This window comes from Panthera leo, chromosome C2 (assembly GCF_018350215.1).
Source record: "Panthera leo isolate Ple1 chromosome C2, P.leo_Ple1_pat1.1, whole genome shotgun sequence".
Taxonomy (NCBI): Eukaryota; Metazoa; Chordata; class Mammalia; order Carnivora; family Felidae; genus Panthera; species Panthera leo.
The window spans coordinates 101167860-101181335 of NC_056687.1; positions in this window are offsets into that span (position 1 = coordinate 101167860).

Consider the following 13476-nt stretch of genomic DNA (forward strand, 5'->3'; position numbering starts at 1 on the left):
GTGGGGCTTGATCTCACAGACCGTTATGATATCATGACCGAAGCTGAGGTCGGAGGCTTAAATGACTGAGCCACCCAGGTGCCCCCAAAATAAATAAACATTAAAAAAATACATGTATTCATGATAATAACTATGTCAACTATATTCTGTAAATAATTGGATATAATTAATACTTGCTTAGTTTATTTTTAAAAATGTTAACCAAAGAATTTAAAAATAAAAATTATTTTAAAAATTATGAAAAGAAGTAAAAAGGGGCTGGATCAGCCTCAGCACAGCAAAGCAAGAACCTGTGTATGTGTGTCAGAAAACTGCCAGGTACTAAGATTCTTAAAAATCTTAATGAAAATTCCCCCTTTTAAAGATGATCTAAAAACCAGATACATTAACCAACTGGTGTAAAGACAGTAACAATCATTAGAAGAGCTAGGAATAACTTGTAATTTTTACCACTGTCGATCTCATTAAACATTACACACATTTCTCTTTTATACAGGTTATATGAAAACAAAAAGCACACATCTAAGAAACATTCCAAACCCCACAACAAAGTGGATATTGGAAAAGTTCAAGATCTTTATGTCATAGGGGTCAGCGAAATAGGTAAAGGAGATTAAGAGGCATAAACTTCCAGTTGTGAAATAAGTAAATCATGAGGATAAAAAGTATAACATAGGGAGTATAGTCAATAATGTTGTAACAATTGTATGATGACAGGTGGTCATACACTTCTTGTGGAGAGCAATGTATAAGGTATACCATCATCAAATCACTCTGCAGTACACTTGAAAATAATATAACATTGTATGTCAAATATACTTTGATAATTAAACAAACGTGTTTTCTTTAAAAGGAAACATAATATATTAATTTTAAGGTGGCTTTGAAGATACTTGGTGACAACAGGAGCATAGTTAAATAACTTAATTTGCTGTGCAAAGAATCATCGCTCTGTTGAAGGTATTTATTCTTTATGAAGATAAATGAGACATCTAATTTTTCTAGACTGCTGTGGGGTGAGGCAAATTTAAATTCACTCTAAAAGAACCAACAGAACTTTCCTATTTTATAAAAAGTGACTTTGTTTTTAATTAGGGTAGTTTTAATCTGCAGTTTGTTCATTCTCATATATTTTCTTGTTTAAAGTCAACTCTTAATTTTGAGAAGGACATAAAAACTTAAAAGACAAAAATTAAAGAGCTAGAAATCAGGAACTATTCCAAGCCTTAGTTTATATTCCTAAATACTTTCCACATTTTGTGAAACATTGGCTAAAATCCATATGCTGTTGAATTATGGCAATTTTGCAATACAAATTACATTCTAAAGAGGCAAAATGAGTTTTGAAGTCCTGAATACCAAAGATTATGCAGTGACTTTGGCTATATCAAATTGACTTGCTGGAAAATCTGTCTCTCCACCCACACTGCCCCCCTCACCTGGCACTGCTCTCCCGGCCCCAAGCATATTCTACCTTTCCCCATCTTGGTCTGTATCCTGAGAAGCTCAGCTGTGTCATCTTCGTGACAGCGATCCCTTGTGCCTTCTCATCTTGGATCCAACCAACACAGGCTACCACAGATTGGAGGGAGAGAAAGTGAAGTCAGGAAATTTATTCCTCTGACTCACTTTCTAAGAGGTTGCTGTAGGCTGGCTACACCGTTCCATGGAAGTTCTCACCTGTCAGTTAATACTCTCCACACAGACCTCTCTGTCTCCTGGATGTAGTAACTGCTTTCTCTCTTCACACCTTCAGGTCTAGAAATTATATTAGAATATCCCTGCCTGGGGAGTTGCAAAATTACTTAGGGTTTCTGTACCATCCGAACTTTGTAGATATTACCCTTATAAAACTGTGGCCAAATTGTACTAATTTAAGTGTGTTATCTCTTTCTGCTGGGACCTATTACTGATACAATGTCATTTTCAACTATTACATAAAATTTCATACAAACAAAAGCCTATATGCAACCTATGTGAAAATTTTGAAACGCCAAAATAAAATGAATACCTATAAACTCACCACTAGTACAAGAACGAGAATGCTGTCAATATCATGACATAAATTTATTTATTTATTTTTTTAATGTTTATTTATTTTTGAGACAGAGAGAGGCAGAGCATGAACAGGGGAGGGTCAGAGAGAGAGGGAGACACAGAATCCGAAACAGGCTCCGGGGTCCGAGCTGTCAGCACAGAGCCCGACGTGGGGCTCGAACTCACGGACAGCGAGATCATGACCTGGGCTGAAGTCAGACGCTCAACCGACTGAGCCACCCAGGCGCCCCTCATGACATAAATTTAAATACGTTGTGCCATCGCCACTGTTTCCACCAAAGGTCACCACTATCTGAATTTTGAATGACTTTATCACATACATGCTATGTATGTATAAGCATTATATTGTTTTCTTTTGCTTGATTTGTAAATATATCTAAATATGTATGATATTCCTAAAAGTATCATACTCTAATTACAGCATGCTTTTTCCTAAGTTCTATTCCCAAAGATTTTTCTGTATTGCTACATGTAGCTTTTTTCTTTGTGTTTTGAACACTATTGTCAAATTCTTAGAAACATCTGTGTACATGTAATACACGCTATATATGTAAAAAAATGGAAGTATATGTCCACGAAGAGAATTACTAGATATAGTATATAAATGTTGAATTTCAAAAGAGAACTTGTTATTGGCAGATAATTTGTCTCAACTACTATACTCAAAATAGTTTTTATATCTGAATTTGTTCCAAAATAACAAAACAGGAAAAGGAAGATAATATAGCACACGCAGAACCAGTTTGGATTAGAAACAAAAGTATAATAAACATACATATGGTAATTATATAACATGTAGTATATCAGTAATCATCTAATTGATATTATACATGATAATGAGGTTAGCCCTACTGGCTATATGTTAAATTACTCCAATTACATTCAACATGATTACTGATGTATTTGAATTTTCTTAATTTCTCATTTTTTCATTGTTTTTCTATGGTTTCTTTTTTACCCTTCGAAATAATACAGTGATATTTTCTTGTTTGCTTTTACTCCTAATCTATTTTTACCTCTCTACTTGTTTGAAAGCCATACAACCTTTAGAAATTACATATTTAGGTTTTTTTTAATGTTTATTTTTTAAAGAGAGAGAGAGAGAGAGAAAGAGAGAGCACATGCGTGAGCAGGGGAGGGGCAGAGAGAGAGGGAGACACAGAATCTGAAGCAGGCTCCAGGCTCTCAGCTGTCAGCACAGAGCCTGACATGGGGCTCAGACCCACGAACTGTGAGATCATGACCTGAGCTGAAGTCGGACACTTAACTGACTGAGCCACCCAGGTGCCACGGTAATTACATATTGATGTTTACTTTTAAATTTTATCACTCATATCTATCAAAATCTGTAGTTAATATTTTCATTCTTCTCCCCAGTATAAAATGACCTTAACACATTTCACCTCAAACCTTTCCCATATTTACAGGCTATTCTTATCTAATAACTTAGGTTTGTTAAAATTTTTATTTACATTATTAGACTAATTTCTGTGAAGTAGTAGTTGTAGTAATATCAGTATCTAACACTTACTGAGCTTTCTGTACATCAAACACTTACATGTTGTAGTTCATTTACTGATTTAATCCTCACAAAACCCATCTGGAGTATGTAATTATTAACCTTCGTTGTACTGATGAGGGACCAGAGACAAAGGGTGAATAAATGTCTCTACCCACCTCTAATGAGTGTCAGGGCTGATTTAAAAATGAGACTGTTTAGGTACACAGCCTATTTTTTATTACCATAGACATTATGTGTTTAGGTTTACCTTCATATTTACTAACTGCTCTTATTATTTGTTTACTTTTTTTTAAAATTTTTTTTTTTAACGTTTATTTATTTTTGAGACAGAGAGAGACAGAGCATGAACGGGGGAGGGGCAGAGAGAGAGGGAGACACAGAACCAGAAGCAGGCTCCAGGCTCTGAGCCATCAGCCCAGAGCCCGACGCAGGGCTCAAACTCACGACCCCGAGATCGTGACCTGAGCTGAAGCCGGACGCTTAACCGACTGAGCCACCCAGGCGCCCCCATTTGTTTACTTTTATTAATGCAATTAAAAATTTCCTTCTAGAATCGTTTGTCTTCTCTCCAAAGACATTTTTTAGAACTTATTCCAGTTAGGGCCATTGCTGTTAAATTCTCCCAGGTTTTGTTTACTGAAATATGTTGTTATTTTACCTAATTTGTTTTGTAGGTCATTTTATCTCAGTGTTTCAAAGATATTATTCCACTTTCTTCTGACTTCTATTTTTGCTGCTGGAAATAATGCTGTCAGTTTAATTGCTGTTTCCTTTTCTCTGGCCACTTCCAAGATCTTCTTTTTGTCTCTGATGTATTTGAGGTCATTGATATTTCATTACAATGTGCCTAGGGATGGATATCTTATTTTTATTGCTTGGAATTTGTTGGTCTTAACTGCAATGAAATTTCATTTCATTGAAAAATGAAATATTTTTCAAATATTTTGTTAAGTTCCCATCCACTATTTCTTCAAATAACTGCTCTCTTCTATTTTGTCTTTTCTCTCCTTCTGGGATTCTGCTTTGATATATGTTACACTGCCTAATTTTAATTGTTAATCTTTAATTGTTACTCTCACTTTCAGGTTTTTTTTTCATTTTTTTATGCTTTTGAACTTCATCATCAGAAATTTTTTTCAGATAGAGCTCCCAATTTACTGTTGCTATTTCAGCCTGCTTAAAACTGTCATCTAAAATGGTTTGTTAATTTTTATTTAAATAATTACCTTTAAAAATATTCTGTTTGGTTCTTTGATAGGTCTGTGTGGTTAGATTTTAGTCTTCTTCTTGCTCATTTTTGTATTTCAAATTTTATTTTTTTAACCATTTCACAAGTGGTGCTTTTCTTTACAGTGTTTGATGCTGTCCTGATTCTAATATATGAAATTTTTAGGGATAAGAACGTGTTGTTTATTTAAGTATTCATTTCATTGTAACTTTTACCATTCTACATTTAGTTATTTTAGATTCAAATCTTCTATTTAGTAGATTTTGAACTATTGAATACCTAAATTGAGTACCTAAATAACATTTTAAAAATCTGCTTCTATATCCACCTAAACTATAATCAAGATGTTGGTATAGTCCAGATGTCCCAGGGTTAGCTCTAACTCTTTAGCCTTTCATGCTTACTTCCCTAAGAGAAATGCTGTAAATATTCACACTCAGGGCAATTCCACTGTATTCTCAGTTTTATGTATTTGTCTTTTTTTTTTTTTTTTTTTTTTTTTTTTTTTGAGAAAGACAGTGCAAGTGAGTGAGGGGCAGAGAGAGAGAGAGAAGCAGGGCTCACCCGATGTGGGACTTGAACTCACAAACGGTGAGATCAGGACCTGAGCCAAAGTCAGATGCTTAAAGCCTGAGCCACCCAGGTGCCCTATATATATATATATATATATATATATATATATATATATATATATATATCTTCTTAGAAATATACTTTATTCCCTCCAAATCAGTCTATACAACAATTAGAATGTTATACAAAGCATGGTTGTATTTTAGCATGTAGTTGCTTTGGATTATTTAGTTTGCATGCTGCCCACCACACACCGTTTGAAAATACATCTGTATGAATATTTAAATACAAATATTTAAATATCTTGAATACAAATAACGAGGCTTATTACTTGAAACACAGATCCTTCTCTGACTCTTTTATGATCATTCATTTATCTAATGTTGGATGAGATATTAGGATGTGGAATAAACAATAAAAATGTAAATAAAACAAATACTCTACTGTAATAAGTTGAGGACTTCTTCTTTTGTGCTAAGTTTCACGGATTATTCAGAGAAAGATTGCAATTTCAGAAAACGTACGTAAGTAGATATAAACAGAAGATACTGCCACCTAATAGGCTGAGTGGGAGTGACTAAGTGATTTTAGGTAATCTCACAGATAAAAATTCCTGGTAATTGGGGGAAATATTTTTCATAATTTTCTTCTAGAGCTTGTTATGATATTGGTCCAAAGGAAGAGGTTAATAAAAAATTTATTGCTCAATACCTAAAATTTTAACTTCCTATATCACAAAATGGAAATGAATCCCATTTCTAAAAGAAAACATAAAAGAAAACATGAATGATTTATTTTTTCATCTAGCATTATATAACCCACTTATTTTTCAAATGTGTCTATTGAAATCCACATTTTGGTAGTATTCTGTACAGAGACTGACGTCTTTCCGGTCATAGTGGCTATTGGATGTTTGTAAGAGAAGGATTCTTTTAAGTTCCAATTGTTCAAATACTTGGGTTAGAAGTGAATTGAAAGTAATGGCATATATGTTGTTTTTAAATTTATTTCCGCATCTGAGAAACCACATTGGCTATATTATTACTTACATGTATTGTTTATGTGACAAGAATTGGGATTTTACACTTCAGGCATACTGTGTAAAATGTTCCATATCTCAATTTGTTCAGCAAAATAACAGAAAAAGGAAAAGGAAGATAATATAACTGATGCAGGACCAATTTGGATTATAAACAAAAATATAATGAAGCTCAATTAAACATATATAATTGGTAACTATATGGTATGTAACATACAATTAATTATCTGATTGGTATTGTACATGATAATGAGGTTAGCCCAATTGGTAGTCAGGTCACACAGCTGCCTGTTGCATGATTGGAAAACTAATGACAGTTCCTCTCTCCTTTCAAGTATACCATGCACTGACTGTTTTGATTCATGATAGCTCAATGATATAGATTCATTCTTACAGGAAATACAATTCCTCCACAAGCTTGTTGCTACCTCCCTGTATTTGAAGGAGGAACTATTTTTTGTGATCCAAATCTCTCTGCATGACCTGTATTGTGGCATTTATCATATGATTTTATGGCACACCACATTAGTTTGTCTATAGCCCATTAGATTATAAATGCTATAAGAAGTTAATTTACTTATTAATTTATTTAGTCAATAAATATTTACTCAGCACCTATACAAAGCCAGACACTGTTATAGACACTGGAAATAATGCAATAATTCAGAAACAGTTTTTACCTTCAAAAGGCAATCTAGTGAATGGGAGAATATATTTGCAAATGATATGTCCTAAAAGGAGTTAATATCCAAAATAGAAAAATAACTTATACAATAATAAAACATAAAACCACTATGATTAAAAAGGGCAGAGAACCTGAATAGACATTTGTCCAAAGAAGACATAGAGATGGCAAATAGACACATAAAAAGATGTTTGGCATCACTAATCATGAGGGAAATGCAAATTGAAACCACAATGAGAGATCACCTCACACCTGTCAGAATAGCTAAAACCAAAAACACAAGAAACAACAAGTACTAGCGAGGATGTGGAAAAAAGTAACCCTTGTGCACTGTTGGTGGGAATGTGAATTGGTGCTGCTTCTGTGGAAAACAGGAAGGAAGTTCCTTAAAATTTTTGAAAAATAAATACTATATGCTCAGGGCGCCAGGATGGCTCAGTCGGTCCAGTGTCCGACTTCGGCTCAGGTCATGATGTCAAGGTTCGTGAGTTTGGGCCCGCATCGGGCTCTGTGCTGACAGCTTGGAGCCTGGAGTCTGCTTCAGATTCTGTCTCTCTCTCTCTCTCTCTGTCTCTCTCTCTCTCTCACTCTCTCTCTGCCTTTCCCCTGCTCCCACTCTGTGTCTTTCTCTCTCTCAAAAATAAACACTACATATATATATATATATATATATATATATATATATCACATGATCCAGTAAATCCACTACTAGATATTTACCTAAACAAAATCAAAACACTAATTTAAAAAGATATAAGCACTCCTATGCTTATTGCAGCATTATTTACAATGCTTGATATAGAAGCACCCCAAGTGTCCATTGATAGATGAATGGATAAGAAAAATGGGGCTTATACGTACAATGGTATATTATTCAGCCATAAAGAGAATGAGACCTTGTCATTTGTGACATTATTGGACCTAAAGAGTATTATGCTAAGTAAAATGAGTCAGAAGAAGAAAGATAAATACCATCCGGTTTCTCTTATATGTGGAATCTAATAAACAAAACAAATAAATAAGCAAAACAAAAGCAGAAGCAGACACATAAATAAACTAATGGTTTGCCAGAAGAGAAGGAAGGTGGGAGGCTGGGCAAAGTAGATGAAAAAGAATGGGAGATAACAGGCTTCCAGTTATGGAATGAATAAGCCACAAGGATAAAAGTTACAGAATAAGGAATACAGTCAATGGTATTGCAATAGCTTGTATGGTGTCAGATGGTAGCTACATTTTTGTTGAGCATAGTATAAAATGTAGAGTTGTCAGATCACTATGTGGTATACCTGAAAGCTATGTAACATTATGCGTCAACTATACTTCAATAATAAAGAAATAAAGAAATGAATAAATAAATAAATAAGTCCCAGATCCGAAAATAAGTATTTGTTGCTCATGTGAAATTCAATTTTAACTGGTGGTCTTGTATTTTTATTTTCTAAATATGGCAACCTTCTGACTGGAGCATGCTATTTTATCTTCGCCTGTGTTGAAATACTTAGTATACACCAAACACTTAATCAATGTTAGTTAACCACATGCTGTGCCTGAAAGAAAATGTATAACATATTCAAGGAGGTACTCAGAGGCTTAGAGGGTGCCGGAAGGGTAAGAGGTCAGGGAGGTCAAAAAGCGGAAAGGAGGGTCAGGGGATTGGAGGACATTAAAATTCATATCTGCCTATTTTAAATGCTGTGGAATATTGATCCTGAGTATCAATGGTCAATAAATACTGAACTTGAAAGTATTTTACTTGGATATTTCCCTTAGATTCTTATATTTATATATCATCTCAATATTATTCCAAAATATTTAATATAAACCATATTGAGATGAGAAATGAGTAATTTGGACTTTTACCCTTACATTTTCTGCATTTCTGCATTACATATAAAAATATATATATAACATAGTATATATATATAGTATAGTATATATATTATATAGTATATATATATATAGTATATATACATTATATAGTATATATAGTATATATATAACCTAATGTAGCATAGGTCTGTACAATATGCTCGATCAAAATAATTCATATCTAGATACAACATAAAATTCAGGCATGCATAAATTAATAATCCATTTATTTTGATGTCTTTTTGCCAAATTATGCAGACTAAAATGACCATCTTTCTAGTAAATTGTCTTCAGTGTGTAGTAAAGCTCACGTTTGAAAAGAGTACCAAAGAAATGTGTATGGCAATTCACTTAATAGATCTCCAAACAGATGTTTTCAATGTGTGTTGTTGCGCTTGATAAAATGAAAATTGGGAATTGTCACTATTGATTGATGGTCATGCTATCAGGCCCCTGGAAGGCTACATCAATGTTAAATATTTTGAACTTTTCGTAGATCTCTGGAGGTGAACAGCAAAAGCAAAACAAAATAACAACAACAACAAAAACCTGGTGCCTTAAACAAGTGCCTCAGGCCAAAAAAAACCTCCTGCAAAGTTTAAACCTGGTAGCTTACAGTCTGGACGTGATAAAAGCTACGACAAAATATAAGCCTTTTTTATATTTCTTTAGAACAAAGCTTCTCAGACTGTGGACAGCAGACCCTTCCATTGTAACAGGGCTTCAGAAAAGGGTGAGCCTAGAGCCTGCTGGAACATAACTTCCAACCCCATTGCCTTCTCTAGAGCATTAAAGTTTAGAATAACTTTGGTCTGATATTAATGAGTTTTATGACTACTGACTTGGTTTGTGGTTTTTAACCTACACAGTCCTAGAGCTGATATGTATGTTCAGATATTTTTTCATGTAAAATACATCATATCATTTTCCTTAAAATCATTACTTACCGTTTACGCTGAGAAACATAAAACCGACTCTTAAGAGTTACAAAGGAGTCATAAGAAAGGCCTCATGTCCTCAAAACACCTTTTCAATATTTTTCTTAACGTAAATGACTCAACACATTTATCTTTATGATGTTGGGTCAAAATTTAAAAAAATCTATGACTTTTCTGATATGAAAACAGTACTGAAATTGTTGGGCTTTATCAGTAAACCATAATTTATTGGGAACTACTTTTTCACATTATTTCTTGAGAACAGTTTTAAGTAGAAATGGTGGTCAGAACCATTGCAATAAGATGGCAAAAGGTGAAGAATGGAGGACAGAGGATGAGTAGTAAGAGACAGGAGACTACAGACACAAACAATTTGACCAAATTAACAATTCTGATATAAAATCGCATATGATGTTTTACTTCTCTTTGTATCTGTGCCATTCCTTCTTATTTCTGAACATCAAGACTCTCTGTTTCTGCAGTCCATATAAAGGGTGGTAGAATTCAACCCCTACAGTTCTCATCTAGTTTATGATGCCAGTAACTCCAAAATAGGCCTCAGCTCCAATTCAAACTCCCCAGGAAAAGATTACCATGTTTGGTTAAATGTCCACATTGGGAACAATTACATCAAATGCTAAAGAGGATCCTGCTGTCACTATGTCGAAGGTAGTGGTACAGTTCACAGTGGTACAGTTCAAGGAACCTGGACAAACTTCTAGCTGTTTCTACCATGTAAGCATGTGTGTGCATATGTGCATGTGCGCACACACACACACACACACACACACACACACACACACACACACACACAAGCTTCTTTTCTTACATTCATTTCCCACAAAGTCCAATTACTCATTGAATACTCAGTAGGTTGTTTCGAAGCAGATATTTTAAATGTATATAAAAGCATCACACCTTATTTTTTTCCAGAGCTAAAAGACTTAGGTCATAACAAATAAACTAAAACATTTTTTTGTTTGGGAGATAATGTCAAAATTTTAAGAAGGAGCATGTGATATGCCAATAGAAAGATCTTGGAAAAGACATGAGACAGCTTATCAAGACCTGAGTGCACTGCCAGAAGAAAAAAATTTTCAGCAATACTATAAAGAGATCTCTATACCCAGAAGACCATGAGTAGGAATTCCCCAAACTATTTACAGTGGTGTAGATGAAATAAAGTGAAGCTCTTTGAAAATAAAACAAATGAAAAATCCATTGGCTTATCATACCTCCTAAGGGAGGTAACGCATACCAGAAAATTAGGACATCAAGTGGAGGCAGGGCATTTAGGGGAAAGGGCAGCATAAATCCTGGGGAATAATACAGTATCATGTCAAAGACATAACTGATTTCTTTCAAATGCATTCACCAGAAAATTTCAGAATAAACATTTTAAAAATGCCAGTCAGAGCCTCTCTTTCTCTCTTTCTTATTCAATCTTCCCCTCTCTCACTCTCTCTCTGTTTGAGTGGATTATAGAAGAGAAAGAAAGTAGGAAGCAGTAGTCTAGCTGATTCTTGCCCTTGCATAACTAGAAAGTATGTAATATTCAAATATTAAATTTAAATCAACTCTATGAACGCTTAAGTACTACTCACAGGATGAAAACAAAGATTTCTTGACATAACATATTGAATTAAAATACATAAAACTCAGCTGATTTACAATGGGCCTACCAAGTGCACTTACAGATCAAAGGAAGATGATTTTTTTAGAATTTATAAACTGGAATTAAAAAAAAAAAAACAACTAAAGCATTTGGATAAAAGACAGTAATTAATATATTGTGGGGATTAATTTAAGTCCTAGAGATTTCAATAGAAATCAGTTTTAGTGGATCATTCAATTGCCATTCTCTTAATTGCCTGGGAACATTTCTTAGGAAATACCAAACTTAGATAGAAACTAAGAACTTCTCTATATCTAAAAACTTTTTTCAAGTCCAGGACAATAGAGTGTGTATGGAATTAATTCTTCTTCTTTTTGAATCCTAATATGCTTAATTTAAATTTTAAACCTTAAAAATCCTAATGCTGGTCAGCAGCTAAAAGCAACTGAAGGTATACATAGAGCTAACCAAAGCACAAACATACTTTAAGAAATTTACTTATCAAATTCACTGGGATATTGATTGGAACCAGAATGAGACACATTGTATATAGACTGTCTGTAATACTATAGTGGCACCATCTTAAAATCAGTGAAGACTTAGACAAAACTTAAAATGCTAGGGAGCTTACACATATGAAATTTTTAAGCAAATAATTTAAAATCTCAATTTTAGAGTGAAGATAATCTGATGCAATGGATTACTATGCTTTAATTAAAATTATAAATATGCATCGTGTTGGAAATTAAGATATGATGTCACATACAAATGAAGATATCAATACAATATATTTTAAAACCAATGATTACATCCCTAAAATTACATTTATATGTACTGAATGAGAAAGTGCAAGATACAACACTAAAAATAGAATACTTGTTATAAGAGTAAAATTCAATGTTTTTCTTTCTTTTCCTGATTGTCTAATTGTGCACCGTTCTTTTGTCAATAAAACAGAACCCATACTATATATTCAAGTATTCAAAGTATAGATTGTCTAAACATAAGAAGTAGAAACTTGTGCTAGAAGTTGGAGCAGTTCTCAGCTTGAAGCACAAAATCAGCTAATGCTCAAGAAGTTCACCTAGTTAACATGACATCTGCCATGTTTCTGTCCATGTGATCTCTGCAACCACTTAAGGGAATAAGGATCTTTCACTGGTAGGCTCTAACCAGCATGTGCACAGTGAAAAAGAAGTCTGGAAATCGAAAGTCCCTCCTGGTTTCTTCTCTGTGATGGTAGAAGAAACCTTAGAAGGAGTGTCAATGATGCCAAATTGGCTAAAATTAACACAATATAAACAATACTGCATAATAAATATTGTTCCATAACTCTAAATAGTTTCAGGCAATAGGGGGGAAGAGAGCTTAGATTATGGAAATCATCAGCCTTGGACTCCTAGCTGTCAGACTGATATCATTGTGAAAAATGGTTTTAATGCCCTGCCTAACACTATGGGCAATTTATAACTAATCACTAATTTATTACATACAGAGAATTTGTATTGCTTTTCTTATTCATTTTGGTAAAATATAGTATTTCATCATCACAACTAGCAATCATTGATTGTACGACACATCCTTAGTTCATGTAAACACTAAAAAAATTGTCAGTGAAAATAATGGTACACCATTCATGATTAGATGCATCCTAAGTTCGGAACATTAAAAGGTGAAAAAAATACTCACTTTAAGATCAGTGGGATTGAATACAATTATCCTAAATTCAAAAATAACAATAAAGATACATATCACTGTTACCTTGATGGTTTAGTAATGTGGTGAGATATGCTGTGTATTATTTCTATGCAAATAACTAGGTTCATGCCAGTGTGCTAGTTTCTTTCCTGAAAGGCATAGAGTCAGGTTCAATTCCTGATGCTCCTTCCTTACTGACTTAAGTCAGTCCTTGTCCACTATATAATGTCAAATATCATTCTAATTACACA